The sequence below is a fragment of the Muntiacus reevesi genome, chromosome 2 (assembly GCF_963930625.1).
Source record: "Muntiacus reevesi chromosome 2, mMunRee1.1, whole genome shotgun sequence".
Lineage (NCBI taxonomy): Eukaryota > Metazoa > Chordata > Mammalia > Artiodactyla > Cervidae > Muntiacus > Muntiacus reevesi.
Genome location: NC_089250.1, coordinates 105,887,316 through 105,914,379, shown reverse-complemented (window position 1 = coordinate 105,914,379; position 27,064 = coordinate 105,887,316). Strand labels below are relative to the sequence as shown.

The following is a 27,064-nucleotide window of genomic DNA, read 5'->3' as shown; positions in this document are numbered from 1 at the left end:
ACTCTCCACCCATCACGCTCCCATTTCCCCTGAAGTCAGCCTCACTTTCCCAAAAGACTCTGGGAAGCTTAACCCAGGGACCTGGCAGCAGGCAGAGAACAAGCTGGACCCAGGGAAGAGTGCCCCTTCCAGGGCCACAGCCTCTCACAGACCCCTGGCAGCCAGATGCCTGGGGCGGGTAACAATGGAGCTAAAAATAGGGCAGGAGGCTGAGTGGCCAGCTGCAGGAAACATCTGTCTCAGCCGCAGAACAAACACAGAGGAAGTCACCATGCTCCAGGATTCCCCTACTGTGGGGCCAGGGGAGAGCTGGGGAGGAAGGGAGAGAGGGGGCTTTCAGATTTTCAGCCTGGGCCCAGGGCAGGGGCTCACACCAGCCCACCCCCAACCCTGGGTCTCATCCCCCAACATCCAGCACATACACACATGCAGACACGGGACAGGGTCTAAATTCCCCTTAAGCACCAACATGTATCTTAAGTTAGAGTCACACCCACCTCTGAGACTCCAGTCTGTCCCTCTCATTTTACAGAAGAGCCAGCTGAGGTCCAGAGACCTGCCCGGTCACAGAGACAGTGGAAGAAAGAGCCAGGACCGGGGGCCTCCTAGCCTTCTCCCTCACCTCCCTGTGCGTCTGCCTCACTTTCCTGAGCAGGGAAGACCCTGACCAGGAAGAGTTCTTCCGCTCCAATGAATGAAGCGCAAGGTCAAAGTGTTCTCAGGTACTAAGACATCATTGCCTGTCTCACCATGAGGAGCAAAGGCCACAGTGGGTGAAAGTGCTAGATGCTCAGCAGGAGGCTCAGCAGTGGCCCAGACTGGGCTGGTTGTCAGTTGTGATGACAAAATACACCAGCGTGGTCGCTTAAGGATGTCCTTGATAGAGCAGTGAAGTACATGTCTTTTCAACAATGCGGGTAATGGCCTGGGAAGAAGCACGTGGGCTGGTTACCAGCACACGACAGCTGTCTGCAAGGTAAACCCTCATGAACTGGTCTGCACTGTCGGCTGAAGCAGCCCCTTTGTCATGGAGCATCCCTTTTACGCAAAAGAATGGCTGACAGACAAAAAAATGTATTCAGAACTGGGTATCTGGTAGACATTTTCTCCAGAACGAACAAAGTGAGCCTATCCCTTCAAGGAAAATAACTGACAGCATTTGTTGCCAGTGATAAGTTTGAACATTTAAGGAAAAATTAGAATTCTGGAAAACCTGAATCAGTCACTGTGAATCTGAAAGCTTCCTAAAACAAAAAGATATTGTAATGATATGATTGATGATGCTAACACATGCAATTGTGGGATATGATGAAATGAACTGTCCCACATTTGGAAGATCCAAACTCAATGAACCAGTATTTTCCCAATCACTGATATATGTTACCAAACCACACCTGGTCAAAGAGCCATTCACAATACCAGAGAGTCCAGTGAATTTTAATGTAACAAAATATGAAAAGTTCATCAATGTGTTTTCAGATTCTATATTCCCTTTAAGAAATTATTACTTTTATGTAGCATCAAAGGAAAATATCCTCAGGCTAACAAAATACTCCTGCCTTTTCCAATGACTTACCTGTGTGAAACTAGATTTTCCTCCTATACTTCAACTGATCAACATATCATGACAGACCAAATGCAGGAACAGATATCAGAATCCAGCTGTCTTCTGATCAATCAGACATTAAAGAGATTTATAGATTGGCCAAACAATGCCACTTATCCCACTGTATTTAAAACATAGCTATTTTTCAGAAAAAAAAAAAATTATTTATGTGTAACATATAATGGGTTTGCTATTGTTATTTTGAAATGAACGTATAAATATGTCTTTAAATATACTGTTTTAATTCCTAACATGGCCAATATCAATTTATAAATATATCACCCACATAAACAAGAGTTCTTTGAGGCTTCAATTTTTAAGAGTATAAAAAGGGTATAAAAGATGTATAAAAGTATAAAAAGGGTATAAAGAGTATAAAGGAAGTAGTATTGAGACTAAAAAGTTTGCAAATAGCCATGGCTTCACCCCCACCATAACCCACTGGTTATTGTGGCCTAGCATCCCATTTTTTGTAGGTACAGACACTGAGGCACAGGGAGACTGCGTAATCTGCTCAGGGGAACACGGGTGGCCAAAAGCCTCCAAGCTCATGCATGCTCTTAACCACTCAGCTGTCCGTCACCTAACATCACGCTCCCAAGGTAAGCAGAGAAGGATAAACAGTGACACACTGCAACGGGAACCAGAGAAGTGAAAAAAGAGAACATAAGTAAATATTTATATAATCCTGGGGCAGCAAAGAACTTCCTATGCAAAATGCTAGGGGATAAATATCGTTAAATATTGATAGAACAGACTACATTATAAAATAGTCAGCTTTTTAACAAATTTGAGTCAGTTGAACTGAGGTGGACAAACCTAGAGCCTGTTATACAGAGTGAAGTAAGTCAGAAAGAGAAAAGCAAATATCATATGTTAATGCATATATATGGAATTTAGAAAAATGGTACTGATGAACCTATATGCAGGGGAGGAATAGAAACGGAGACATAGAGAAGGGGCTTGTGGACACAGCAGAGGAGAGGGTGGGACTGGGACGACTTGAGGGATACATTACCAAGCGTAAAACAGGTAACTAGTGGGGGGTGGCTGTGTGACCCGGGGAGCTCAGCTTGGTGCTCTGTGATGAGCCACGGGGGTGGGATTTGGGGGTGGGGAGGGGGGCTCGGGGGGGGATTATAAATGTATACTCACGGCTGATTTACACTGCTGCAAAGCAGAAACTACACAACGCTGTAAAGCAATTATCCTCCAATTAAAAATAAATTTTTTAAAAAATGGTCAGGTTTCACCTAACACAGAAAAACCACAGAGTTATATGACAGCTGACAAATTGGATAAAAATATTTTCAACATGTTTTCATTATTATCATTTTATAAAGAGGGATTTTTTTAAATGAGACAAGTATATCTTAAAAGTAAAGCATACAAAAAAAAAAGAGAGAGAGAGAGACAACAAAGAAGAAATACAAATGACTGATATATGTGAGAAAAGATATTCACCCTAAGCTGTAATTTTAAAACTGGGAGTGGCTACCACATGTTGACTTTCATGGCCTCACAGGTTCAGCAGGGTGAAAACACCTGGTCTCTGCAAGGGTGCCAGGGATGGGCGCCCTCCTAAGGACGGGGCAAGGTGTAAACTGGCATGGCTCCCTGGAGGACAAACTGGCAATAATGCTAAAGTAGCTTAAAAATGTACAACTCTTCAGCAATTTTTCAATTGAGTCACAGGAAATACTCAAAGATATGGCCACAAAGGTGTTCAGTACAGCTTTGTTTACATTAGTCAAAGACTGGAAACATCTCTCACATCAACAGCGGTCGAAGTTGAACATACCACAGACGTCATCACATCATCATTCAAACAGATGGAACCTCAGATGACCGTCGCTAACAGACTGTGGAGCCAAAGAAGCCAAACTAAGCAAACACTATATGATTCCATTTATCTAAAACTCAAAATCAAGCCAAACTGGTGCATGGTGCTGGAAGTCACGTCTGGAGCAGGAAAGAGGGGGTGGCGATGGGGTATGGGGCCAGGGTGTTGCAGGAATTATGTTCTTTGACCTGGTAAAGCTCTGAAGTCTGTGCTCAATTCATATGACCATCAAGCTTTCCATCTGTGATGTGTTGTTAAACTCCAGCTTAAGAGTTTCAAAAGAAAGAAGGAGCCCCTTATTTACTGATAGGAAAATATCTACTGTATGTTTAGTTTGGGGGGCGGGGGAAGACACTAAACAGCAATTTAGAGCTTTGTCCCATTGAAAAGGAGAGAGGGATCCTGTACACAGCACACACACTCACAATACACAAAGAAAAATGTCTGGAAGAACAAATCTCCAAACATGAATGGTCAACTGTGGTTATCACTGGGAAGTGAGACCACAGATGATTTTCCTAACCTTTCTGCATATCTTTTATTTCTCTGATTTTCCTATGTGAACATAGACTATTTACAGGAAAAAAAAAAAAAAAAGAGGGGAGATAAAAGAACATTCACAGTACGCACACTACACTGATGTCAGGAACCAGGGTTCTGTGTCAACTCTACAGCCCAGGAAGACCATGATCCACAGGAAAAGGTCAGAAGAATGAGGTTGTTTCTGAGTTGTCATTGAGGAAAAGATAAATACCTTCCCTGGAAGATGGAAGAAACCAGGATTTTAGAGTCAGAAAGACCCGGCTAGACCCTCAGCACCATTCCCGACAGAGACCCAGGTCAGTTCCTGAACCTCTATGAGACTCAGGGTCTCTGCAGCGAAGTCAGGGCTAAACGAGGTCAAGGATGTCCGGGGCTGACCAGATCAGTTCTGGAGGCAGATCTGACAACAGGCTCCCCCAGGTTCCGCAGAAGAAGAAAAGGAGGCCCAGGGCGGCTGGGCCTGCCTTTACCCTGCAGGCCTGCGACCCCAGGGGAACCCACAGAGGCCCTACAACTGCAGTGTGGTCCAGAGTCCTGACCTCAGGAAGTTCCCTGCACTCCCCGGGCCTCAGCGCCCCCAGAATAAAAGGCTTCAGCTGGGCATTGAACTTGACCTCAGGTAGCCTCCCTTGGGCCCCACACTCATGATTCCTGTGAAACCCCCACATGGAAAGCTGTGGCAGGAAAAGTGGCCGGCTTATCCAGACAGGAAGTGACCTCGCCGGATGAATGACAGGCCAAACATTCCATGGGGAGCCCCACCTGCCGATGACCTTCAGGGTCATGGGAGCCAGGAGTGGGTGGGCACACAGAAGCCCAGGAGGAAACAGGATTTACTGCGGAAGGCCAGGCACACGGCAGACCCCCAGGCGGGGAAGTGACTTCATGTCACACTCAGTCCTCCTCGCTTCCGCCCCTGGCTCGGCAGGGAGTTAACCCCGAGGCGGCCAAGCTTCACTGACCCCAGCCACCTTTACACAGGCCAGGGCATGAGAATGAAGGCTTTCTCCTCTCCTTCTGTCCTTTGCTCCCCAACCTACAGATGAAAAGTGAGGCTCGGAGAGGCTGACAACAGAGGAGAGGCTCTGAGACCTTTCCCATTGCTCTGAGCTGCACAGAGGAGGGAGACGCTAATTCAGAGTTGGGAACTCCGGGAAGACTTCTGAGCTGGGTGAGCTGGGCCTTGAATGATGAGCAACATATAACAGATAAGAAAGTCATTCGGCACAGAGGGAACAGCATAGAGAGAGAGATGCTTGGCACTGTGCAGAGCCTCCTAGGAAGTAATATCATTCTGGCCTTGTGAGGCCAGAATACAGGATAGGGTAAGGTTGATTTACGTCCCCAGTGTCTTGGGGACCATGCCAGAGAGTAAGAATATTGCTCTGTGGGGTGAGATGAGCGGTCCAGGCCAAGGCAATAGGAGAGAGCCATGACAATGCCCTGTGTCAACCCAAGATGGCTGCATGGAGGAGGCAACCTAAGGGGAATCAACTTAGCAAGGGGGATGTCTGGGGTCTAGAACTCAGCAGGCTTTACTCCACCATGCCATCACACCCAGTTCAACTTGATTTCTCTGTAAAAGAGAAGGGAAAGGTATTCATACTACCTACAGTCCAGTGTGCCCGGGTCTGCACCAGATGCCAGACTGATAAAATAGCAGGGGAAATGGCAACCCATTCCAGTAGTCTTGCCTGGAGAATCCCATGGACGGAGGAGCCTGGTAGGCTACAGTCCACGGGGTCGCAAAGGGTCGGACACGACTGAGCGACTTCACTTTCTTTTCATGTACATAGCCACTTAGGTTCCTGTGAGCTCCACCACCCCCACCTGTGTGACCTTGACAGAAACACTTGACCTCTCCGCTTCAACAGCTGGCACATAAAGACAAACCCCTGCCCCATTGTGAGGACTATGAGGATTAATTGAGATGATAATTCTTGTACACGCCACTTGAGCACCCACAGCCCGTGTTCAATGCATATTCAGTTTGTTATCTCTCCATTCTGACCTACAGTGAGGTGGAGTGACTTAACTTAGATCACATGCCAAAGACATAGCAGAGCCAAGATTCAAACCCAGGCCAGACCCAGTCTTAGCCAAGCCCATGAGGCCAAACAAAACCTGAAACTCTAAGACCTAAAGCTTGCCAGCCTCTGCTCCCCAGCCTCAGTGTGGTTTCTGAGAGGTGAAGAGTTCCACCACCTCAAATTTCCAGTGGCCAAGGAAAGAGCGGGGAGCAAACACCAGGGCACAGAAGGGGAAGAAAAATATTTCTAAGCTTCTCCCTCTTCCTGTTTATCTATCCTCTCAAACCCAGAGCTCCTGGTAGCTATTTGTCCAGAGCAAGATCTGCCAGGAGAGACATCCTGCTGGTGACTGCCCGGCCAGGCTTGTGCCGGATGAAGTGCAGGGGACACTGAGGCCCACACCCACCCCTGCGGCTCCCTGTCTGGCCCAAGAACGCTGCTTCACAAAGGGACTTTCAGCAGAAGCCAGGGCCCAGGAAGGGGGACCCAGGCCAGGGAGAAGGGGCCGCTGCCACTGCCTCCTCAGCGCCAGCTGGCACCCGTCGGCTCCATACTCAGCTCCCATCAGCTGATGAGAAGGATTCAGGGAATGCCTCTAAGCCTGGGCTGGGCGCTGCCCGGGGTGCTGGTGGGGACTCAGATCACAGGCCGTGCAGGCAGGCAGACTCAGCATCCAATCCCAGCTAACCAACGACCTGCTGTGTGACCGTGGCCAAGTTACTGAGCTTCCCTGAGCCTGATACCCTTATCTGTAAATTGAGGATAGTATTAGTACCTATTCCATAAGGATGTGGTGAGGATTACATGAGACAACAGAAGGGAAGGGCCGGCGCCTAGTAGATGCGAATAAATGTTATTTATTTCTCACTCACACTGTCAAGTTGATCCCCTGACTCAATCCTGAAGATCCAAGGTGCCTTTAAAATGTGCTCAAAAGAACAATTAAGGTCTCCAAAAGGAATGAAATTTTGACACATGCTCCAGCCTGGATGAACCTTGAAGACATGCTAAGTGTGTAAAAAGCCAGACACAAAAGATTCCACTTTTATGATTCAACTTATATGAGGTACCTAGAGAAGTCAAATTCGCTGAGACAGAAAACAGAAAGGAGCTGCAGGGGATGGGGAGTTAGTGTTTAATAAGCACAGAGTTTCTGTTTGGGAAAATTAAGAAGCTCTGGAGCCTAAGAAGTTCTGGATGGTGATGAGCGTTACACAACAGTGTGAATTGTACACTTTGAAACGGTTAGAAGGGTACATTTTATGGTCTGTATATTTTACCTCAATAAAAAATTTAAGACCCATTAAGGAAATTTTTTGTGAATGTTCATATTCCTTGGCGAGCTCAGGATGGAGAGCTGGAACAGGTATGTGAAAAACTAAAGGCACCACCTGCCGGGAAGTTGGTAGCAGGGACCTGAGTGGAGGAAGCGAAACAAAAAGACAAAAGGCTGCCTGGAAGGGCTAAGAGGAGGCAGCCTCAGCCAGGCTCTTTCCTGTATGAGTTGGGGTCTGACCAACACCCACCAAGGCTGGGAAGAAGCAGGCCAGGGGTAGAAAGTGGGTAAGACCCTGGGTGAGAGGCCTTGGCAGGGTGGGTGGATAGACTGAAACTTCCCCCATGAGTCACCATGTGACCTTGAGCAAGTCATTTTCCCTTCTGGATCTTCTGAAACCTCCTTCATTGCCTTCCTTGTAAAACCAGGATTCTACCCCATCACCCAGCAAGCACCCCTAAATCTACATCCTAGAGAAGCGAGTGTTTGTGTCCATCAAGAGATGGCAAGAGTGTTCAGCAGTTTTTCTCAGAACCCTCTGAAACTGGAAACAAGGCAAAAGTCCAGCTACAGGAAAAAAAAAAAAATATATATATATATATAGTGATACATCCACACAATGGAATACCACACAGCAGAGAAAAGGAACAGGCTGCAGCATCACTGATGAATCGCAGGGCTCACGTTGAAAGGAAGAAGTTGGAAGAAGCCAGATAAAAATACCTCATACTGTCTGATTCCATTCACAAAAAGTTCAAGAACAAACAAGACTAGTCCTTGAAAGACACTCGGAAGCATGGCCACTTGATAGAATGGGAGGGTCCAATAACTGGCTGGGAAAGGATACCAGGAAACTTCCAGGCCACTGATAATGTTCTACATCTTGATCTGGATATGGGTTGCACAAGTGATACACCTGCAACAATTCATCAAACTACACCCTGATTTACTGTCTGAAAATTATATCTCAATTTACAAAATAAAATACAAACAGCTAGTAACTCATACTCTGTCTTGAGAATGGCAGTGAGGTGATTCTGAGAAGCCAGATGTGGAAAGGTTATAGACATGTTGCATGGTGCATAAGAACATGGGCTGGGAGTCAGAAGGACCAGGGTTCAAGTCCTGAAGCTCCCTCTGACTGAATATGATTTTTTTCTTTTGTGATTTTGTTGTTGGTGACTAAGCTTTTCATCATGAAATTTGTAATTAATGCCATAAGTCAAACAAGAACACATAAAGAAAAAGTCTATGCCCTTCCCCTTCCCCTCTAAGCCCAGCACTTAAGCATCCTTCTATAACAAGACTTTTTCCCTTAACATCACAACACAAAAACCCCTACAGTTAATTACACAGATCTCCAACTTTGTCTGTTTAATGGTGACGTGCCATTTCACTGTATCACTACTCATTTAACAGATAGTTACTAACTATTGACCCTGTCAACCAGATAGGCATCTGAGAACAGACATTCCCACAACAGAGAAAAAGGATGGGAGGGAGGAAATCAACAAATAATACACTAATGACACGCTGTGTACACTATGATGAGGGCTCCAAAGGCTAAGATGCTCAGCTAGAAAATAAGACAGGAAAAGACATAGAGAGCTTCAACTTACAACAGGATTATGTCCCAATAAACCCATCAAAAGTTGAAAATATCACAAATCAAAAACGCACTTAACATACCTAGCCACTACACATTGTAGCTTAGCCTAGCCTACCTTAAATATACTCAGAACATTTACATCAGCCTACAGCTGGAAGAAGGCAATGGCAACCCACTCCAGTACTCTGGCCTGGAAAATCCCATGGGCAGAGGAGCCTGGTGGGCTGAAGTCCATGGGGTCGAGAACAGTTGGACACGACTGAGCGACTTCACTTTCACTTCACTTTCACAGTTGGACAAAATCATCTAACACAAAGCCTATATATTTTATAACAATGTCGAATCCCAAATCCCTCGTGTAATTTATTCAATAGGGCACTGAATGTGAAAAGCAAAAGGGTTGTGTGGATGCAGAACAGCTGTTACATGCAGGTAACATATGTATGGATTATTCACCCTCCTGAGAGTGTGGCTGATGGACCTGCCGCTGCTCAACATCACGAGAAGAGTGCACTGCACATCGCTGGCCCAGGAAAACAATCCGAACTCAAAATTCCAAATACAGTTCTCCATGGATGCATTGCTTTCATGCCATTAGAAAGTCATAAAAACCTAAGTCAAGCCACCATAAGTTGGGGACCATCTATATTTGAGATATGATGGTCACTGGCATCCAAAGAACAGGGAGGTTCAGGCCACGTGAAAAGCAGGTCAGGCAGAGGATGCAGCTCGTGCCAGGGTCCTGCCGCGAGGAGGACACAGAAGTGAAAGGAGACAGTGTGGTCTCTGGAGCAAAATCTTATAGCCTGATAGTTCTACTTCTTTAGGATAGGCTACTGAAATTTGGACTCCTTTGATGAAAAGGCACGTGCATTTTAAAAACTAGAGTAGATCCTGCCATATTACTTTTCCACAAGGTTGTAGGAATCCATACAGCAACCAGGATCAGTTAAGAGGGCCAGTTTCCCCACAGCCTCACTGGTTCAGAAAGTTACAGATCCTCTTCACTTTTGGCCACATGGAAGCTCTCTACTTCCACAGGAAAACTCTCCAGGCCCAACTCACAAGAAGGTAAATGACAAATCCTCCTCCTCAGGATGCTGTGAGGTTTAACTGAGAAATAAATCCATCCAACCTGCTGAGCCCAGGGCCTAGCACAGAGTGAATACTCAACAAATGGGGCCTGCTGTTCCATCACCTACATGAATGCCAACTCCATAGTCACCATGCTAACACAGGGAGCTTCTATGGGGAGCCCAGAAGCCTCAAACCCAAGAGGCTTAGTATGGATGTCCCTGGAAATAGGGCTACAGGGAGAAGGAAGTGGAATTATGGCTCAGCAACAGAGCAGTGGGCTGGGAGTTAAGAGACTAGGTTCAAGTCAACCTTTCTGAGACTCAGTTTCCTCATCTATAAAATGGGCCATATCACTCCCTCTTGATGCAGCCATTCTACCAACGTTTCTGGGGCATCTACAAGAGATGACTCTACACATGGACATCACCAGACAGTCAATACCAAAATCAGGCTGATTATATTCTTTGCAGCCAAAGATGGAGAAGCTCTATACAGTCAGCAAAAACAAGACTGGGAGCTGACTGTGGCTCAGATCATGAAATCCTTATTACCAAATTCAGACTTAAATTGAAGAAAGTAGGGAAAACCACTAGACCATTCATGTATGACCTAAATCAAACCCTTTACAGTAGAAGTGACAAATACAAATACAGTGGAAGTGACAAATAGATTCAAGGGATTAGACAGGATAGACAGAGTGCCTGAAGAACTATGGATGGAGATTCGTAACACTGTACAGGAACTGGTGGTCAAAACCATCCCCCCAAAAAAGAAAGGCAAAATGGTTGTCTGAGGAGCCCTTATAAATAGCTGAGGAAAGAAGAGAAGCGAAAGGCAAAGGAAAGATATACCCATCTAAACGCAGAGTTCCAAAGAATGGCAAGGAGAGATAAGAAAGCCTTCCTCAGCGATCAATGCAAAGAAATAGAGGAAAACAACAGAATGGGAAAGACTAGAGATCTCTTCAAGAAAATTAGAGATACCAAGGGAACATTTCATGCAAAGATGGGCTCAGTAAAGGACAGAAACAGTAGGGACCTAACAGAAGCAGAAGATGTCAAGAAAAGGTAGCAAAAATGCACAGAAGAACTATACAAAAAAGATCTTCATGACCCAGATAACCACCATGGTGTGATCACTCACCCAGAGCCAGACAGACATCCTGAAATGTGAAGTCAAGTGGGCCTTAGGAAGCATCACTACAAACAAAGCTAGTAGAGGTGATGGGATTCCAGCTGAGCTGTTTCAAATCCTGAAAGATGATGCTGTGAAGGTGTGGCACTCAATATGCCAGCAAATTTGGAACTCAGTGGTGGCCACAGGACTGGAAAAGGTCAGTTTGCATTCCAATCCCAAAGAAAGGTGATGCCAAAGAATGTTCAAACTACCACACAATTGCACTCATCTCACACGCTAGCAAAGTAATGTTTAAAATTCTCCAAGCTAGGCTTTAATAGTATGTGAACGGAGAACTTCCAGATGCTCAAGCTGGATTCAGAAAAGGCCGATGAACCAAAGATCAAACTGCCAGCATCTGCTGGATCATTGAAAAAGCAAGAGAGTTCCAGAAAAACATCTACTTCTGCTTCACTGACTACGCTATAAGCCTTTGACTGTGTGGATCACAACAAACTATGGAAAATTCTTGAAGAAATGGGAATACCAGGCCACCTTACATGCCTCCTGAGAAACCTGTATGCAGGTCAAGAAGCAACAGTTAGAAATGGACACAGAACAACAGACTGGTTCAAAACTGGGAAAGGAGTATGTCAAGGCTGTATATTGTCACCCTGCTTATTTAACTTATATGCAGAGTACAACATGCGAAATGCCAGGCTGGATGAAGCACAAGCTGGAATCAAGATTGTCGGGAGAAATATCAATAACCTCAGATATGCAGATGACACCACCCTTATGGCAGAAAGTGAAGAGGAACTAAAGAGCCTCTTGATGAAACTGAAAGAGGAGAGTGAAAAAGTTGGGTTAAAACTCAACATTCAAAAAACGAAGATCATGGCATCCAGTCCCATCACTTCATGGCAAATAAATGGGGAAATAATGGAAATAGTGAGAGACTTTATTTTCTTGGGCTCCAGAATCACTGCAGATGGTGACTACAGCCATGAAATTAAAAGACGCTTGGTCTGAGAAAGAAAAGCTATGACAAACCTAGACAGTATATTACAAAAGCAAAGACATTACTTTGTCAACAAAGGTTCGTATTATAGTCAAAGCTATGGTTTTTCCAGTAGTCATATAGGGATGTGAGAGCGGGACCATAAAGAAGGCTGAATGCTGAAGAATTGATGTTTCTGAACTGTGATACTGGAGAAGACTCTTGAGAGTCCCTTAAACTGCAAGGAGATCAAACCAGATCAATCCTAAAGAAAATCAATCTGAATATTCATTGAAGGATTGATGCTGAAGCTGAAGATCCAATACTTTGGCCAGCTGATGCAAAGAGCTGACTCACTGGAAAAGACCCTGATGCTGGGAAAGACTGAAGGCAGGAGGAGAAGGGGACAACAGAGGATGAGATGGTTGGATGGTATAACTAACTCAATGGACATGAGTTTGAGCAAGCTTCAGAAGAAGGTAAAGGACAGGGAAGCCTGGCGCGCTGCAGTCCATGGGGTCTCAGAGAGTCAGACAGGACTGACTGAATAACAACTATTATATAAAGGGCATTGTTCTAGGAGTTAACAGTACAGAATAAAATTTCTGCTTCATACATGCTAGCTGGACACACAGAAATAAACTATAAATTAGTAAAATATATGGTATATCAGGGGGTGATGAGTGATTAAAAAGAAGGCTCTGGGGATGAGGTATGAAACTTTAGTGTATCCAGGGCAGGCTTCACATTTGAGTAAAGAGGAGAAGGAAGTGACAAGGCAAGCTTTGTGACTCTGGGGAGGACGAGCATCCCTGCTCAGGGTCAGCCATGCAAATGCCCCGCGGTTGGGGTTCCCACTGTGGTGAAGGAGCCATGCGGCAGCCAGTTGGCTGGAGCCAGGTGGGAGCGAGCAGGTGAGTACCAGATGGAGGCCACAGGAAGAACACTGGCCTTCACTGCAGGTAAATGAGGAACTACTGGGGCTCTTGGGGCAGAGAACTGTCCTGATCTGACTTTGACATTCCAACAAGGTCACCCTGCTGCTGTGTTAAAACAGTATTTTCAGCAGACAGGGCAAAAGAGAAGGGCAGAACCCAACAGCCTGTTAGGAATCCACCACAACCACGCAGGTGATCCTGATGGCTCGGACCTGCACTGTGGCTCTGGACCCATTCTGAAGGTGAAGCCAAGAGGACTTACTGAGGTGTGACAGAAACAGAGGAACCATGGGCAACTTCAGGTTTGGCCTGAACAACTAGAGGACGGGCCCGCCACTCCCTGAGATGAGACACAGGGAAGCCACGGGCAGCAAGGAGTGAGCGGACGGATGGGGGTGCGGGGCTGCAGTCTCTGCTTCAATCTCAGATGGAAGCCACAGGGCCTGGGGACCTGAAAAGAAGGAAGAGCTGATCCAGAGGCCTGTGTGGCTCCCTCTGGGAAGCAGTGTGCAAGCCAAAGAGGGGAAGGGGGGCCAGAGGGAAGTCACGGCTGCACGTATGACCCACTACAGGCCTTGCTGCCCATAGAGCCCGGGCCATGGCTGCTCACAGACCCATTTCACAGGTGGGGAAACTGAGGGAACTGAGTTTCACAGTGAGCACCTCTCTTTTAGAAGCTGGAAAGCGCCAGGATGAGGTAAGGCGGGGTGGCAGGCAGCTCACACCCACCATTCGAATCAGGGACCAGGGGGCTGAACTGTGCTCAGTCGTGTCCGACTCTTTCAGACCCCGTGGGCTGTAGCCCACCTGGCTCCTCTGTCCACGGGATTCTCCAGGCAAGAATACTGGAGTGGGCTGCCATGCCCTCCTCCAGGGGATCTTCCCAACCCAGGGATCGAACCCAGGTCTACTGCATTGCAGGCGGATTCTTTACCACTGAGCCACCAAGGAAGCCCTGGCATAGCCAAATAAATAAATAAAAATATTAAAACAAACAAATAAATTATACCGCTCAGTGGTATTTAATACATTCACATTACTGTGCAACCATCACAGCTACCTAATCCCAGAACACTGTAAGTGTTAGTCACTCAGTGGTGTCTGACTCTTTGTGACCCCACGGACCTGCCAGGCTCTTCTGTCCACAGGATTCTCTAGGCAAGAATATTGGAGTGGGTTGCCATTCCCTTCTCCAGGGTCCCTTCCTGACCCAGGAATTGAACCCAGGTCTCCTGCACTGCAGGCAGATTCTTTATCGTATGAGCAAGCAAAGAAGCCCCAATTCAGGAATATCAAACCCAACAAGTTAAACATACAATTATCATATGACCCAGTAATTCCATTTTTAGGCACATACCCAAAAGAACTGAAAACAGGTATCCAAACAAATACTTGTACAGAAATGTTCTAGGTACAACAGCTGAAAGGTAGGAGCAATCCAAAGTCCATCAAATAATAAACTGATAAACAAAGCATGGTATATTCATACAATACAATCCAAACACAAAGAGTCGCATATTGTATGATTCCACTTGTATGAAAAGTCCAAAATAGGTAAATCCATAGAGAGAGAATGCAGATTAGTGGTGCCAGGGGCTGGGGGAAGCGGGTAATCAGGAGTGACTGCTTAATAGATACAGTTTCCTTTGAGGTGATGAATATGTCTCAGATGTTGAACACTACTAATCATCCAGGAAACACAGATCAAAAGCACAATGAGATATCACCTCACACCTGTTAGGATGGCTATTATCAAAAAAAGACAACAAAATGTTGGCAAGGATGTGGAGAAATTGGAACCCTTGCACATTGTCAGTGGGAATGGAAAATAGCACAGAGGTTCCTAAAACTTAAAAATATTAATGGAACTTCCAGACGATCCAGCAATCCCACTTCTGGGTATTTATCCAAAAGAACTGAATCAGAATCTCAAAAGGGGTATCAGCACAACACCCATGCTCACTTCACACTAGACACAACAGCCAAGAGGTGGAAGCAACCCAAACGTCCACTGATGCAGGAACGGATAAAGAAAATGTGGTACATACACACAGCAGAATATCGTGCGTGCGTGCCAAGTCACTTCAGTCGTGTCCGACTCTTTGTGACCCCATGGACTGTAGTCTTCAAGGCTCCTCTGTCGATGGGATTCTCCAGCCTAGAATACTGGGGTGCGTTGCCATGCCCTGCTCCAGGGGATCTTCCCGATCCTGGGATCAAGCCTGCGTCTCTTATGTCTCCTGCATTGGCAGGCGAGTTCTTTACCACTTTACCACCAGTTCTTTTTTTTTTTTTTAACCACCAGTTCTTTACCACTGGCTTCACCACCAAAGCCAGTCGGTGCTTCCCAGGGGAATATTATTCAATCTTTAAAACGAAGGAGATTCTGCTGTGCTCCCTTTGGCAGCACATATACTAAAATGACGGAGATTCTGCAGTATGCTACGTGGATGAAACTCGAGGTTGTTATGCAAAGTAAAATAAGTTAGTCATAGAAAGACAAATACTACATTTCACTTATGTGAGGTATCTAAAATAGTCAAACTCGGGACTTCCAGGGGTGGTACAGTGGATAAGAACCTGCCTGTCAATGCAGGGGACATGGGTTCAATCCCTGGTCAGGGAAGATTCCACATGCCATGGGGCAACTAAGCCCTCGAGCCACAACTACTGAGCCCGTGCTCCACAACAAGAGGAAGAGGAGTCCCTGCTCACCTCAACTGGGGAAAGCCCCCCTCGCAGCAACAAAGACTCAGCCCCGCCAAAAATAAATAAATAAAATAAAATTGTTTTAAAATAGTCAAACTCATAAACTCAGAGTGGAATGGGGGTTGCCAGGCGCTGGACAGAGGCGGAAATGGGAAGTTAGTAATCAACAGGCACGAAGTTCCGGTTAAGCAAGGAGAATAAGCTCTAGAGATCTGCTACACAACATTGTCTTTATAGTAAAAAATGATATTATACATTTGTTAAGAGGGTAGTTCTCATGTTAAGTATTCTTACCACAATAAAATAAGAAATTTTTTCAACGTTTTGGAATTAGGTAGACGTGACATTTGCACAATTTTGTGAATACACAAAATACCACTGAACTGCACACTATGAAATAGTTAATTTCATGTTATATGAATGTCACCTCATAGAAAAAGTACTGAGAGCATGTCCATGCATCCAAATGACTCTCTCTCCCAAGCAAGTGCCCGGTGCAATCTAGGGCTCGAGCCTGCTCCTGCGTTCACGATTCAGTTCCTTCTTTGTGAATGCCAAATGACATCACTGCACAAACAAAGGTTGTGGTTCAAATAAGAGAAGGGGGGTCGGGTGGAGAACTGAGCCACCTCTAGCCGATAGCAGCCTGGACATGCCCAGTGCAAAGGCCTGGTCTCTTGGCAGTCAGGACTATGCTCATCCACGTCAACAGAGCAAAGCCCACCTCTGTGCCAAATTCCCACAAGAAGTGGGTTGAAGAGCCATAATGCGTAGATTTTGATAACACCATTATTTCAGCCTTTGATTAAACGAGCCAGCATTCCAGGTTATCAAGTGATGCTCTATTAAAGCAAACAGTTGGGGATTACTCATTGGCAGTTCAGGCTCAAATGTTAGTACAGTCAGCCAGCCATATCTTTGGGTTCTGCATCCTCGGAAAATATTTGGGAAAAAAAAAAAAAAAACTCCTGAAAGCTACAAGAAACAAAACTTGAATTTGCTGTGTGCTGGCAACTTTTACATAGTATTTACATTGTATTTACAACTATTTACATAACATTTACATTATATTAGGTATTATGAGTAATCTAGAGATGATTTAAAAGCTAGGGGAGCATATGTATAGGTCATATGCAAATACTATGCCATTTTACATAAGGGACTTCAGCTCCTTTGACTTCATAATCCAACTTTGGAATTGGTGGGGGTCCTGAAACCAATCCCACCGCCAAAGATGCTACGGAGGGACAACTGTAATCAGAATTACCCCAAACCAGCCAGCCAGCCCCTTTTCTAAGGCCCCTCTGCACAGCAGGCACAAGAGACAGAAGCAGGGGAAACAGAAGGCGCCAGCTCTCTGCCATCAACCCAACAATGGCAATTTCGTTTCAGTTCACATCCTTCCAATTAAATTAACAATGTTCATTTGAAATGGGTTGGCTTTCTGGTTTTATTAGTTTCACTCTGGTTTTATCTCATGCTCGCTTTATAGTTATGTAAAAACCATGTAAACATGTCTAAGGCACTTACACCTAGCTTTATATTTGTACCTTTAAGTTATATTCTAAGAAAATTCAAATAAACAGTGAGGCTTTTTTTCCTTTAAAAAGCCACGAAAAAACCAAATACTTATGATTCCATTTATATGAAATGTCCAGAATAAACAAATCTATAGACAGAAAAAGTAAACTTGTAGGGTGGGGAGTGATGACTAATGGGTACAAGGTATCTTTCTGAGCTGATGAAAATATTGTAAAATGAGACTATAGTGACATATGTACAACTCTGTGAATATTTGAAAGCTACTGAATTGTAAACCTTAAATGCCTGAATTGTACAGTATGTGAGTTAAATCTCCATAAAGCTATTTTTAAGAGCAGGGGAAGGGGAGTCAACCTATTACCCAGGTTTGAACAGCATTAAGCTGGAGAAATCAGAGAAATGAACAAATCCACCTATTCACGGCTTCCTTGCCTGGCCCACTCCACATCTCCCTCCCCCTATACTGTCCCCAAGAGCTCTGGAGCCAGAAGAGGCTAAGAGGGAACCCTAAGTCACAAGCTAAGCCCTCCCTGGGTGAGCAGGTGGCTGCCCTAGGACACCACAACTCAGGATCCCTACCTTCTGAACAATATGAAGGCACTGTTTTAAATTATTAAATTGGGAAAAACTTAAAAACAATGAATACAACCAATGTCACTAAGTATGCAGGGAATGTGATTCGTGTATACATCAAAGGCATCGTCAAGGGAGGATGCATGACAATAAAGATTCAGCACCTCAGTGACCCAGCTGGCTGGGATTTGGGTGGAGGCAGGAGCACAGGCAGCCCCCCTTCCTGGGGAGGCAGCTGCCATCCCCGCCCTCCACCCACACACGCCCAGCACAGACTGCAGCGCAGGAGAGCGTCCCTGTCCAAGCATGCTGCCTGCAGCCAGCCTCAGCAAGGGGCAACTCTGCTGCAACAAGAAGGGAGGCCTCAGTCCATCTTCCGTCCACCCGGCAAACCTCCCTCTCCTTCGGCCTATCCCTTCCAGCGACACTTCACAGAGACAGGAAGAGGAAGCCCCTGCTGGCAGCTGCTGCGTAGGAGGCCTGGTGAAGCCAGCGGGAGTGCACGTCTACCCATAACAGGCTGACCCCTTTTGTCCCAATGCCTTCCTCCTCTAGAAACCTGCCTGGAATCGACCACCTCCACAAAGCCTTCATTCTGTCTCCCCCAAAGGCTGATCGAGCCCCAGCTTGGAGCTAGGGGAGGGGGAGGAGTAGACACCTGTTTGCCTGGCCCAGAACCCCAGCTCTGGGCCCTCAGCTCAGAGATGGCTCCCGGGGAAGGTGTACAACTTGGATAACTGTACTGGCAACACTCCCAAGACAAAGCGCTAAGTGAAGAAGTGGGCCCCAGAGCCATGGACCAAGTGCAATTCTGTCTATGTCCCCAAATAAAAACTACACAAATGCACACAGAGGCATGGAAAAGATGACTGGGGGATATCCACAAACTGCTGAGAGAGATGCCTCGGGCCAAGAGAGGAAGTAAGGAAGGGAAGGGCTTTCACATTTCACTCCCTCTCTCTAGGAAGCTACTGCCCGAATCCTTTGTAAAGATAACTACTTAATTTTTTTTTTTAACCGGAAACATTTTCAAAAGCAGGGTAGACATCCATCATCTGGGAACTCAGTAAGCAAGCTATGGACCCTACACACACTGGGATACATACCCAGCAGCGAAAAAAGGAATATACTCCTAGAACACATGACATGACACTTGAGAACATCACGTTGAGGACTTCTCTGGCGATCCACTGATTAAGAATCTGCCTGCCACAGAAAATAGATTTATGGACGTGGGGAGAAGGGAAGAGAGGGTGAGATGTGTGGAAAAAGTAACATGGAAACTTACATTACCATACGTAAAATAGATAGCCAACGGGAATTTGCTGTTATGGCTCAGCAAACTCAAACAGGGACTCTGTATCAACCTAGAGGGGTGGAATGGGGAGGGAGATGGGAGGAAGATAAAAAAGGGAGGGGCTATATGTATACCTACGGCTAATTCATGTTGAGGTTTGACAGAAAACAACAAAATTCTGTAAAGCAAATATCCTTCAATAAAAAACAAATTAATTAAAAAAAAAGAAAAACAAAGAATCTGCCTGCCAATGTAAGGGATAAGGATTCAATCCCCGTCTAGGAAGATCCCATATGCCTTGGGGCATCTAGGCTCCAGCATTACAACTACTGAAGCCCTCGAACCGTGAGGCCGTGTTCCACAATAAAAGAAGTCACTGCGATGAGAAGCCCAGGCACCACAGCTACAGAGAAGTCCGCACTTACTGCAACTAGAGAAAGCCCACACAGAGACCCAGTACAGCCAAAAATAAATTGAAAAAAAAAAGAACATAATGTTGAATAAAATAGGCAGAATTTTTAAAAATACCTATTAACTAGATGAGTCCACATACATGAAAATCTAGAAAAAAGCAAAACCAGAGTGACAGGAGATACGTGGCCTGGGACCAGGCATGGGAGTAACTACTGGCTGCAGGGGAGCCCCAAAAAACTTCTGGGTGATGGAAGCATTCCCACACTTGACTGGGGTGGGGGCTGCATGCCCATGACACTCACCAACACTCAAGCCAGCTGCACCTGTAGGGTGGGTGGATGTTATGGTACGCACACCTCAATAAAACTTAAGTGAGGAAGCGAGTCAGCACTTAATGGGGAAGGGGTCTCCCTTGGGGTGATGAAAATGTCCTGGAACTTGACGGAGATGGGGCCACAACATTGGGAATAACCTAATGCCACTGTAGCTGTACTTCAAAATGGTTAATTTTACATCAAGTGAATTACACCTCAATTTTTTTTTCATTTTTAAGTAGACAAGAAAATTATTATGCCCATTTTGCAGATGGAAAAACTGGCCTCAGAGGAAGCAGTCAACTGCTAGTCCCGGGTTTATCCACCTGCACCTCAGACCTGATTCAGAGCCCAGGAGAGGTGAGAGACCCACTCCGGACTTCCCCAGAAGGCTCTGCAATGCTGGCCCTCTACCTCCAGGGAGGGCTCTGGGCCTTTTTCTCTGGGGCATTTGAAAACCAGAACTTCCCCACAGGCCCCGGAGTGAGCCAGCAGAGCATCACCTGCAGGGACTCACGAAGGCTGTGAACTTCATCAACAGACAGGGCTGCAGCCGTGGCAGGGACCAAGCATCAGCAAGAAAGTGGTCAAACCAAGGCTAAAGCCAGGATGGGGGTGGGGATGGGCCCAATCAGATCCAGGCTGGATGAGGTCTTCTGGGCCCTGCCAATCAGGGCCTAGGGAGATGAGGGGTCAGCACCAACCTCAGGGACCCAGGAGAAGGACTCAGCAACTACAGGACAGCAGTCAGAGCAGACACATCCACCAGCCTCTTTGTGACTGGCAGGAGAGGGATTCACGCCTTCCTGAGCTCTGCAGGAAAAGAAAAGAGGAGGAGAGTTTCCCCTCTGTGCTTTCTAAACAGAATCTTCAAAAACACCCAGAGGCCCTGTCCTCCACTCTGGGGAGGGCCCAAAGAGAGGCCACTGCCTGCAAACATGCAGAGCCTAGGGCCCAGCAGCATGCAGAGGCCGGCAAAGCCCAGGGTCGTCTGAGGGCACCCACTTCTCTCCCCCCTAAATGCCCCTGCACCAGCCTCTTGGCAGTGGGGCCTGTTTCTCATGGGCAAGGGCGGGAAGCCCAGCCATGGACCCACAGCCGTCCTAGCACCACACCCTCCCTCCGCCTGGAATTTCCGAAAGCCCTGCTCCCTGGGAGCCCACAGGGTCAGGAGCGGCACACCCAGTTCCCAGATGCTCCCTACTGCCTGCCACGGGCATGGAGGTAACCCCAGATGCCCTATGTCTCTCCTTCATCAGCGTGCTTCAGCTCCAGCCCAAGCAGGGGCTGAAAATCCAATACACATGTCAGGTACAGAAAATAAAACAACTTCCAAGGTCCAGAAATTCCACTATTAGACATTCACTCCTTAGGAGAGGTTTCAAAGGCCTCAGTTCATTCCTGAGAAAGGGGATCTGTTAACCTATAGGCATCACAGCTAAGAGCAAAAACAGGCATGTTGATGCTGCAATGGGGGCAGTCTGAAGCCCCCAGCTCAAAAATGAGGGGCCCCAGGGAGAGCTGGCAGGGCTTCCCCGGTGGCTTAAATGGTAAAGAATCCACCTGCAATGCAGGAGACCCGGGTTCAATCCCTGGGTCGGGAAGATCTCCTGGAGAAGGGAACGGCTACGCGCGCCAGTATTCTCACCTGGAGAATCCCATGGACCGAGGAGCCTGGCAGGCTACAGTCCCTGAGGTCGCAAAGAGTCAGACACGACTGAACAACCAACACACACACAGAGAGGGCTGGCAGGCATTCATTAGAGGCCAGGGAGGTCCCCTGGAGAATGGGGAGACGGACAGCAAAGGCGATTCCTTAAAGTAAAAGGAGGGGCCTCCAGGCCTCTCTTGTCCTAAGAAGGAGGCCAGGACTGCCTCCGAGCCCAGTGTGGGAGGGACAGCAGATCACAGGCTGGGAATGCTGAGCCGGGGCCCCACCCCAGGTCTGTGGATCTGCTCATGTTCCCTAAACATGCCAAGATGCCACATCTCTGCATGGACTGCTCATTCTGTTTGGGAAGCCCTGCTCATCCTTACAAACCCTTGGCCACCCTTCAAAGTCCACCTGAAGCATTACCTCGCGCCCAGGCAAGCCCTTCCCTCCCTTCAGCTCCAACCACAGCAGACACGGCCCCCAGAAGGTACCAGTGATAGAATGTACCCAGGTGCCTCTCTCACCTGGCAGGGACCGAGTCTCACTCACCTTTGGTCCCCTGCTCCTCACACTGAACCTGGGGCATGAAAGGCCAGGAATTGGAACCAAGATAGCATCCCAGCGCCCTCCCACCTTGAGGCACTGTGCAAACAGCCCAGCCCCTGTGGTTTCACAGGCCTGTCGCTCTGCTGAGATCACTGTAATCATGGTAATAGCAGCACCGAATGTTTACTGAGCACTTACTATGCACCACACATTACCGCGAGGGCACTCCATATGCTACTTCCTTTCATCTTTGTGGCATTCTTCTAAGGGCATTACTATTATTAATCCTGTTACACAAGGGAATCAGGCACAGGGAAGTTAAGTGAGTTGCCCAATGCCACAGTGCCAGTGAGAGCGGAAGCCAAAATTCAGACCCTAGTGGTCTGGTTCCGGACCTAGTAATCTTAATCACTAAGATGTATTGGAGGTATGAAGACAGTCAGTTGTCAGGACAAGCTCTGAGTGGAAGAGGAACTCGGGGATTTTAAAAGCTAGTTCTCCCTGGGCCTTCTCTTTTCCCAGTTCCAGCAGAAGACAGGAAGAACTGCAAGGCCTCTGCCCAGATCCAGCCTGCTGCTCCCAAGCACATCCCTGAGATGAGTGCCAGTTACAAGAAACACAAAAGGCCCATCTGCCAACCCCTTGGCCCAGACCGAGGAGGTACACAACTGTCCACTGGGAGGCAGAGCCATAATTTGGGGCTATTCTTAGCAAACCACTGGCTCCCCTCCCAGAGGCCAGCAGGCCAGGCCCGAGCTTCATACAGCTTGCCTCCTGCAAGCATGGAGCGGTCCCACAGGGCTGGGAGCAAATCAGAGGTGCTGGCCTGCTCACCCTCCCAGGGCTTGGCCACCTGGCTGCTGACCAGCTCTGGGGAGTCCTGGCCACAGAGCAAGTCCAGTCACCAAAGTTCCACCAACAGTGCTCCCTCTGTGCCAGACCCTCGGCCACACACTTTCCACTCACATTAAATCCTCACCGCACCCCAAGGGTGACGGGTTACTGGCCCCATTTAAAGATGAGGGGTTGCACTTTAAAGATGAGTTAGTTAAGACATTGAGTAACTTGCCCAGGTAACACAGTGAGTTAACGTCAGCTGTATCTCCCATCTCCAGGTTGGCCATAACCAAATGGTGGGGTGGGGCCCTTCCCTGAACAAGTCCAGGGTTTGGGGGAGGGACAGTCCACACTAGTAGCAAAGGTCTCACCAAAGATCCAACTGCAAGTCTACTCTTTCTCTCCCCTGCTGGGACTGTCCCTTCCCTGCAAGAAACCCTCAGGTTTGGGCCAAGAAGGAGAGTCCCCAGCAGCTTCCTCCCCTACCCTGCCCGCACGGTCTCACTTCAGGAAGTTCTACAGACCCAGAGGAGATGAACCTCAAAGTTCAAGGGGTCCCTGCCAGTGCTTAAGGCATGCACCCTGCCCTGCAACTTAGGGGATAGGGAGGTCAAAGAATTCTCAGGGTTAAACAGAGCCCTTTGGGGTCTCCAAACCCCTAAGCAGGAGTCTAGAAATGAAACCACACCACTCAGCTTCTGCACAGCCCCTAACCCAAACAAGTCAACTTTCACACAGAGTCACAGGAATAACCCAACAGTGCCTGCCTTGGACTACACCTTGGTTGTTGCTGTTTGGTCTCTAAGTTGTGTTCAACTCTTTGTGACCCCGTGGACTGCAGCACGCCAGGCTTCCCTGTCCTTCATTATCTCCTGGAGTTTGCTCTAACTCATGTCCACTGAATCGACGATGCCATTAGCCATCTCATCCTCTGTCACTCCCTTCTCCCCGTCCTCAGTCTTTCCCAGCATCAGGGTCTTTTCCAATGAGTCAGCTCTTTGTATCAGGGGGCCAACGTAGTGGAGTTTCAGCTTCAGTATCAGTTGATTTCTTTTAGGGTTAGCTGGTTTGATCTCCTTGCTGTCCAAGAGACTCTCAAGAGTCTTCTCCAGCACCACAGTTCTTGGTACCCACCTCTGATTGTGTTCTGCCTTCTGCGGCCAGGTGACTCAGCAGGTCTAAGTGTCTGAGTTCCAACTGCTTACGGCCAACTCCATGTCAGCCCAGGGATTCAAGTCACATCCATGTGGCTCCATGTCTCTCGTCAGTGAATGTCAGCTCACATCCCTGTCTGTGCTCCTCTGGGCCCACCAATACATCTGTCCGCTTGTGCCAGGCAAGTCTCCATGATGGCATATATCTGTCCATGCAGTATCTGCAGCCCATTCGTTGTCCCCGCTTATGTGTTCACACTGTCTGCCCCTGCACGTGCCTGTGCCCTGAGTTGCTTGCCCACCTCCAATGTCTTCCTGTGTCTGCTCTCATGTCCACTGTATCCAGTTCCTCACCATCCCAGCCCACGCAGCTATAAACCTGAGCACGTTCGCACACACCTCTGCCCATGCCAGCATTCCTCACCTGTTCCTGGGTGACCCCGTGGACGCCACCTGTTTGAAGGCAGGTGGGTATGTGTTCACCCAAGTACTCACAGTGCCGGCCAAGGGCTAAAGGGTAAGCTCAGCAACTCCCACTCCCAGAACAGTGTCCAAGGCCACAGGCACGAGTTCACTGCCACCTCTGCAAAGTGTTCCAGGACATCTTGCCAGGGATGATGGGGGAGGGAGCAGAACCCAAGGCACAGGAGAACCTCAGAGGTGAGGTCAGAGATGCCCCAGGTACCACTAACCTCAAGCCAGTTCTGCCGGGCCTGTCCACTTCCAACACCCCAATTCCAACCCCAATGGCCAACAAGAGGAAGACTGTCCGTCTGCACTCACAGGAAACAGTGTCTGGCTTCAGCCTGTCAAGCTCATCCCCAGCCCCCAGAGACAGAGGCTCTTCAGAAAGGAAGTGAGGACTTCCTCCTGTAAGACTGGATCTAGACCCCAAACCTCAAAAGCCCCAAGGAAGCTAGGAAGGTCCTACGGTCAGCCTGACCCCAGAAACCAAACGTACTTCTCCTGAAGTCCGGAATAGCTTCAGTCAGCAGGAAAAAAAAAAAAACTGGGAGTGGGGCTGGGACACACTCCTGTTGCTCCCTGTCCCTGGAGGTGGTGAGAAGGTCCTAAGCAGCAGGGTAACCAGAAAGGAGGGGTATGGAGGCAGGACAAGAATCTTTCAAACATATTTGCCTGGCTGCATGAGAATTGTATCCCAGCTTCCCTGGCAATTACAGCCTGGGTCACTCATTCAGCAATTAATCATGTGTATTCTCTTGGTATTTCCACTGTTACTATTAGTCCAGGACTGGTATGGAAACCCTATAGTAACGAAATTTCTCTGTGTTTATGCCTTGTGTCCCACCCCCCTCACAGCCCCCCACCTGGCCACACCCCTGGGGCAAAGCCACCTAAGTGGAGAACCCTCCGACTCCTTCCACCACTCCCATCCTCCTTGGCAGAGCCCAGTGCCTGGCATTTAAGAGATGCTCAGTCACTGGGTCCAGGTTGCTCTGCAGGAAGCCAAGGAGTTGTTGCTTGGAACTCTGGTGGAGAGAGCAAGAAGCTGGAAGCTTCCTGAAGTCAGAGGAGCTTTTCTTCCATTTCTGACTCCCTAAGAGGTCATAACATGTTCCAACCATTCTGGCTGCTTTTAAGAGTCCAGGGCAGCAGTCTTCCTGACACTGCACTCTGCTTTCTGACAGGCCTCCTGCCCCTTCAAGAAAAACGTTTGAAGATGAAAAAGGGGCTCCCCTGGGAGACCCAGGCCTACAGAAGGAAAGAACCAGATGGGGCCCAAAGCTTGCACCCATCGGGATCTCTGGACTCTTCCCGGTTCCAGGAAGAGTCATTTAGGCATTTAGGTTCAAATGCCTAAAGAGGAGCCAGGGAACTCAGGTGTGGAACATGAGACGGCTTGCCTCGCCGCAGCTGCATGGGAAGCCCAGCTTTCAGGACCAGCCATCAAGGGTGGAGGTGTCGCCATCCCACATCTAACCCCAGTCGGAGAGAAAGCTCCTGGAGAAAGTGCGTAGCCCAGAGCCAGACAGACAGAACGACTCAATAACTCCTGTTTGATACGTGTGGTTCCGCTTCTCTCCCAGGCACCGATCCCGTGCGGGTTTCGGTGGGAGGGGCCAGGATCTCTCCTCTCCACAGAGCCCAGGGAGGCTTGTGATCTAGGGAATGGGGAGTGGGTGGTCGGAGCAGCCCCGGCCCGGGAGTGCCCAGAAGAGTCCCTCATCAGACCTCCCTCGCCCGCCGCGGGTCCGGACGCGTCGGTACCTGCCAGCCCGTGGCTCCGGGGGGCATCCGCGCTCCTGAGGCAGGCGCGCTGCGCCCGAACTGCGGGCGCCGAGTTAGGCAGCGGCGGCTCGCGCCGGGTACTGGCTCCGGCTAGCTCCTCCCAACTTCCCCAGCCCATCCGTGGGCAGAGGCGGCTCCGGAGGCCGGCAGGCCGGGCGCGACGAGGCGAGGGCACAAGCGCAGGAGGCCGCGCTCTCCGGGTAGAGAGCCGCGCACCCCAGCCGGAGCGCGCCGCTCGGCTCCCGGTGCCCAGCGACCCCCACGCCGAGGGCGGACCCGGCGGGGCCGCCAATCACCGCGCCCGCCGTCGCCCAGCCAGCCAGAGCCCCGGCCCCAGCCGCCGAGGGGGCGGGGGTCTCGGATTTAAAGACACACTCACCAAGCAGCGTCCGGATTGGCATTCCAGAGCCGCTGCTGCCTGGTGGAGAGGGAACGGCTGGCCCCACCTTTTTCGGCCCCGCTTCCTCCCTCCGCCAGCCCACCCTCCGCCTAGGAAGAAAAGTTTGGGGCGGGGGAGACTGCCTGGGAAACCAGTTCCGCTTCCCTTGTCAAGAGTTCGGCTCTTTCTGGAAGAAGCCCAAACCCTACATCCAGCCTCCCTGGCAGGAGAAAGAAGCAAAAGCTCTCGGCGCCACACCCCCGCCCAGACTCCAGCTCCCCGGGAGATCGGCGGGGCCTCGCCGCTTTCTGCTTTTTAAAGCCAAGCCAAGCCTCGGCGGGCGCCGGAAGAATCCTC

At 48.4% G+C, this 27,064-nt stretch overlaps 1 protein-coding gene across 5 annotated transcripts in view; it reads right to left on the bottom strand.

Moving 5' to 3' along the window:
* The window catches only part of PALD1 (phosphatase domain containing paladin 1), an 84,889-nt gene extending 58,054 nt beyond the window's left edge, over positions 1-26,835 (bottom strand). The window contains exons 1-2 of one of the 5 annotated variants that reach the window (XM_065922512.1): positions 26,708-26,779; positions 20,592-20,700 (exon numbers count right to left, since the gene is read on the bottom strand). The gene's annotated coding sequence lies outside the window, so the exon portion shown is untranslated. Of the gene's footprint in view, positions 1-20,591; positions 20,701-24,770; positions 24,828-26,307; positions 26,659-26,707 lie in introns of those variants that run through there. The other 4 variants (XM_065922511.1, XM_065922513.1, XM_065922510.1 and 1 more) reach the window with 4 other exon arrangements.
* Positions 26,836-27,064: the final 229 nt, after the last annotated feature.